The sequence below is a fragment of the Octodon degus genome, unplaced genomic scaffold, assembly GCF_000260255.1.
Source record: "Octodon degus isolate 3935 unplaced genomic scaffold, OctDeg1.0 scaffold00146, whole genome shotgun sequence".
In the NCBI taxonomy this organism is placed as follows: Eukaryota; Metazoa; Chordata; class Mammalia; order Rodentia; family Octodontidae; genus Octodon; species Octodon degus.
In genome coordinates, this window is record NW_004524722.1 from 4,026,694 (window position 1) to 4,032,092 (window position 5,399).

Genomic DNA, 5,399 nt, shown 5'->3' on the forward strand with positions numbered 1-5,399 from the left:
GGTTTCCTGGTAGTAAAACATGAACCATAAACTTCATTCTTCATTCCTCTGGGAACACTGTCTTATCACATCAGTTCTGTGGATAAATAGCAATCTATATACTCAGTGAGATTTAGGAATCATGGATTATACTTCCCCATGTGTCTCAGGACTACTATTTTATGGGAATAAGACCTAATACCCTTGGGTGAGTGATTACAGGTTGAACTCTGAAGGAACCTTGTAAAAAGTAACAAGGAGACTTTCTAGGAGTCATGTCTGTCTCTAACATCACTGCAACCCATCCAGGTGCCTTCTTGTTGATAAGAATCCCTGGTTTGGAGCACTTGTACATCTGGATGTCCATTCCCTTCTGTTTTGCCTAAACTCTGGCCCTGATGGGAAACTGTACCCTTCTTTATGTCATCCAGGGTGACACAGCCCTCCATGAACCGATGTACCTCTTTCTGGCCATGTTGGTAACTATTGATCTTGTCCTCTCTTCTACAACACTGCCTAAAATGCTTGCCATTCTTTTGGTTCAAAAACCAAGAGATCACCTTCTATGGCTGTCTGGTGCAGATGTTTTTTCTCCACTCCTTCTCTATTATGGAATCAGCAGTGCTGCTAGCCATGGCCTTTGACTGCTATGTGGCCATCTGCAAACCACTACACTACACCACAATCCTGACCAAGCCCCTTAACACCAAGATTGGTATGGCTGCTGTGACCTGGGCTGTGACACTGATGACTCCACTCCCCTTTCTGCTGCAATGATTTCATTACTGCGGAGGTCCAGTGATCGCCCACTGCTACTGTGAACACATGGCTGTGGTGAGGCTGGCGTGTGGGGACACCCACTTCAGTAGTATCTGTGGCATTGCTGTGGCCATGTTTATTGTGGTATTGAACCTGCTGTTTGTTGTCTTGTCTTATATTTTCATCCTTTGGGCAGTTCTCCAGCTAGCCTCTCAGGAAGCCTGCTACAAGGCATTTGGCACCTGTGCGTCTCACATAGGTGCTATCCTGTCAACCTATACGCCTGTGGTCATCTCCTCAGTCATGCACCTTGTAGCTCGCCGGGCTACCCCTCATGTGCACATACTCCTTGCTGTCTCTTATCTTTTATTTCCACCCATGATTAATCTCATTATCTACGGTGTCAAGACTAAGCAGATTCATGATCATGTGCTCAGTTTGTTCCAGAGGAAGCATTTATAGATGGGTAGTTCATTTTTCACCCACCAGCTTAGTACTGAGTAGATGATGAATTGAGTTGGAGAGGAAAACAAATCTCAGTGTAACTGCCGAATTTCTTCTTTGACAACTTTCTATGATGGGTAATGAGTTCTCATTCATCACAGATGTACCAGTCATGTCACACAAGATATGCACCTGTAAGCTGTTAGGGTAGGTGTGAGTTGATCATTCCATTTTCATTGACTCATTTCATTCCATTTCATTGACTCATTAAGGAAGAGAAATAACTGTCCAAAGTGATATTGTTATGCCTGTGAAAGAAAATGTATCAGCCCTGCAAACTGAGATTTTGGCGACTATTTCATCTAGAATATGAATGAGGAATTGAACCACAAATGTGGTGACTCGAAAGCCTATATCTTATCTAATCCTGAAATAATTCTCATTATCTTTACTGATAGGTGACCTTCAGCCTCTCCCACTTTTTTGGCTTATATTTCAAAGTTATTATTTCTACAGTTGGACAGCTCCACATATTGAGAGATTTATGTTTTCTATTAAATCAATTTTTATATTCTTTTTGACCTATATTCATGTACACACATATTTTTTTCGCCTTTGACAGCACCATCTTTAATAAATGCTTTATCACACTGCTTACTCAGAGATTGTCCCCTCTGAGTCCTTTCAAAAATCTGACGAGCACCACTTGTAATGAAAGCTTTTCCATACCCTAAGTTTTTCCCCAGTGAGAGTCAGTTCATCAATGCACCAACCACCTTTTCTACTGAAAGCTTTTTCACTGTTTTCCTACCTACAGTTTCTCACCAGTGTAAATTCCTTCATGCTTGCCAGCCACGTCATGTGAGTTTCCCTGATTGCTCACACACATACAGTTTCTCCCCAGTGTGAGCCCTCTCATGTCCTCGCCAAACTACTCTGCTGCTGAAGGTCTTCCCACAGTGAACACATATGTAGGGCTTCTCTCCAGTGTGAATACGCTCATGCAGCTGACAAAAACGACGGGTGGTGAAAGCTTTCCCACAGTGCTTGCAGGCAAAGACTTTCTCCCCAGTGTGAGTCTGCACATGTCTTTCACACTCTCCACGTGTGAAAAAGCCCTTCCTGCACTGCTTACATGCGTAGGGCTTTTCTCCAGTGTGAGTCTGCTCATGCAGTTGCCAACTATGTCTACTGCTGAACTCTTTGCCACATACCTTACAGGCGTAGGGTTTCTCCCTAGTGTGTCTCTGCTCATGCCTTTGACAAGTACGGCGTTCACTGAACACTTTGCCACACTGTTTACATGTGTAGGGCTTCTCCCCAGTGTGAGTCTGTTCGTGCCTTTGACAATTGCCATGCCTGAGGAAAGCCTTCCCACACTGCTTACATTCATAGGGTTTCACTCCACTGTGAGTTCTTTCATGAAGTTGGCACGAATTCTGTCTTCTGAAAGCTTTCCCACACTGCTTGCACACATATGGTTTCTCACCAGTGTGCATCAGTTCATGCATTTGCCAGCTATCTTTTCTGCTGAAATCTTTCCCACAATGTTTACATACATAGCGTTTCTCCTCAGAGTGAGTCGCTTTATGCCTGTAAAGACCAGAACGTGTGAAGAAAGCTTTTCCATACTGCTTACACATGTAGGGTTGCTTTCCAGCGTGAGCAAGCTCATGCTGCTGACAGGTATCTGCGGTGCGGAAGGCTTTCCCACACTGCTTACACACATGGCGTTCCTTTGTGTGACTCCTGTAATGTATTTTCCAACCTGATTTACTGCTGAAAGCTTTCTCACACAGCATACATGTCCAGGCTTTCTCCCCACTGTGAGTCTGTTCATGTCTTTGACAATGAATATGTCTGAGAAAAGCTTTGTCACATTGCTTACATATGTAGGGAGTGCCCCACTGTGACTTTGCTCATGTAGCTGACACTTACCCTGGGTCCTGAAAGCTTGCCTACACTGCTTGCAGGCAAAGGGTTTGATGCTGCTGTGAACTCTTCCATGTAGTTCACACCGGCCCTGTGTTTTGAAAGCTTTCCCACAGTGCACACATGCATAGGGTTTCTCCTCAGCATGACCTCCCCCACAATTATCAAAAGCATCATTGGGGAAGGACTCTGCATATTTATGCACTTGGGTACTTTCTCCACACCGAGCTTTTTCACGAGCCTCAACATCACAGGCAAAGCTGAAAGTTCCTCCATATGGTCCGCATATATCCATATTCACTTCACGGTGACCTGTTTCCCTGATTTCAACATTGCTGGTTGTAATGCCTGAAGTGACACCCGTGTTCTCTGCAATGGTACCTTCGTCAGTGAAATCAGAGTGGTAGGATTCCACACAGGGCATGTATTCACGGGGATTCCCTTCAGGACTTGTGTTTGTATGTCCCTGAGAGGACTGGATGTAGTTTCTGCCACGTTTGTTACATGTAGACCGCTTCTCTCGAAAGGCTCACTGTTCGTGTGGTCCGAGTGCCGCGTCGGACACGACGTGTCCATGTGCTGCTGACCGTCCCGCCAGAGGTCTTCCCGGGGAAAGGCTTTCGCCTGGACTCACAGCAACGACGGTCAGGTGCGCGGGTGTAGCTGGACTCTGAGCACCCATCTCTCCATGTGGCCACCATAATTCGTATGCACAGGATTGCGCTCCGGCTTCACTTCACTACGGGCTCTGGATCCATCCCCATTGTGGCGAGTGCCGTCACTTGGCGCATTTGTGGGTGACTCTCTTCCATTATGTGTCCATCACATGGGTCTCAGTGTGGCAAATTGAACCCAGGGTACCAGCTGTGAGACATACTCGCGTGCTTTTATATATTTATAAGAATAAGCGCTTCCCTGTTAAGTGCAAGGGTCTGACTTCAATCCCTTTTCTGTTTCTGGAAATTTCTGTACTCATCTTCAATTCGTGGGTCATCGCAGCTCCTTCCTACGGCGGCCAGGTGCCTCAGGGTCTCCCACATCACGTCTCCGTAGAGCTTCCTCTGGGGCGGATCCAGCACCGCCCACTCCTCCCGGGAGAAGTTCACAGCCACGTCCTCGAAGGTCACCGCCTCCATCGCAGGCGTCCCAGAGACCTTCCCGCAGCCCGCGGCGGCCGGCGGGAGCCGCGCTCCGGGGAGACCTACACACATATTTTAAATGTACCAATGAATATGACTTTTCACAGCCATGTCTTCTGTTTTCAGAAAACTCAGTAAATATTTATTGAATAAGTGGGCAGTGAATAACGTCTTTAAAGTGTGGACTATTGAAAGAGCAGTAACATCTTTCCACCTTAAAACTGAGCCTTCTGAAGATTGATGGTTGTGATACATAGTTGTGATAGACTGTATTATTAAATACTTGTTCTCTTGTTGTTCTATCATGAGAGGTGCGTTTCCTCACACTGCTTAATGTTACCTTTGCTTTGGCCAGTGGTATTCGAGTGATCCTAAAATGTGTCTCTAGAATGAAAAACTTCAAAGTGAGGTTGTGTAGCTTGCTCAGATCTCTCCCTCCCTCTGTGACATAAGGATGAGTATAAACTTACTTAGGCCCATTCTAACCTCACTGACAGACAGAAAGTGATGGTCTAAATGGCTCTCCAGTGCCTCAGTGCCCCAGACACTGGGTGACAAGAAAGGAAGTGTGTGACTGGGGAACTCCCTGAAGCCTTCAGAGCTTTTGCTTGGTTTTCCAGAAGATTGCTGTTGACTGGTGTCCTCTACATACCAGGCTTCAGGGGACCACCTGCCTCCTATTATACGGCTGATATTGCTGGCTTTTTCCTTTTGTCTTAGCCATTTCCTGGCACCTCAGATATACTGATCTCATTAGACTCCTATTTAGCTATATATTTTCTTTTATTTTCCCATTATAATGTAGTTTATTTAAATTTATTACTACAATGTAGGTATCATCAATCATCAATTCATTATAGGGAATTTGTACATGTACATGATATATCTTTTTAAAAATAGAATAAAAAACAGAAAATAAAAACCTATTAGAAATGATGCATGATTTCATTAAACAAAAATAATAGGAATTCAACAATGGCTGTTATGTTGCATAATGTTGGCTTCAAATAAGTATGCAAAATTGGTAGAAACAAAGTTATAAGAAGTTAAAAAGAAGGAAAAGTACTTGAGCATTAACTAGTCCTTTCAATAGACCAGCAGAAATCAGCAATACAATTATCCAAGCTATACCTTTCTTTCTTTCTT

At 44.5% G+C, this 5,399-nt stretch overlaps 1 pseudogene; it reads left to right on the plus strand.

Moving 5' to 3' along the window:
• The first annotated feature begins 254 nt into the window (after positions 1-254).
• Positions 255-1,200, plus strand: LOC101580418 (annotated as a pseudogene).
• The last annotated feature ends 4,199 nt before the right edge of the window (positions 1,201-5,399 follow it).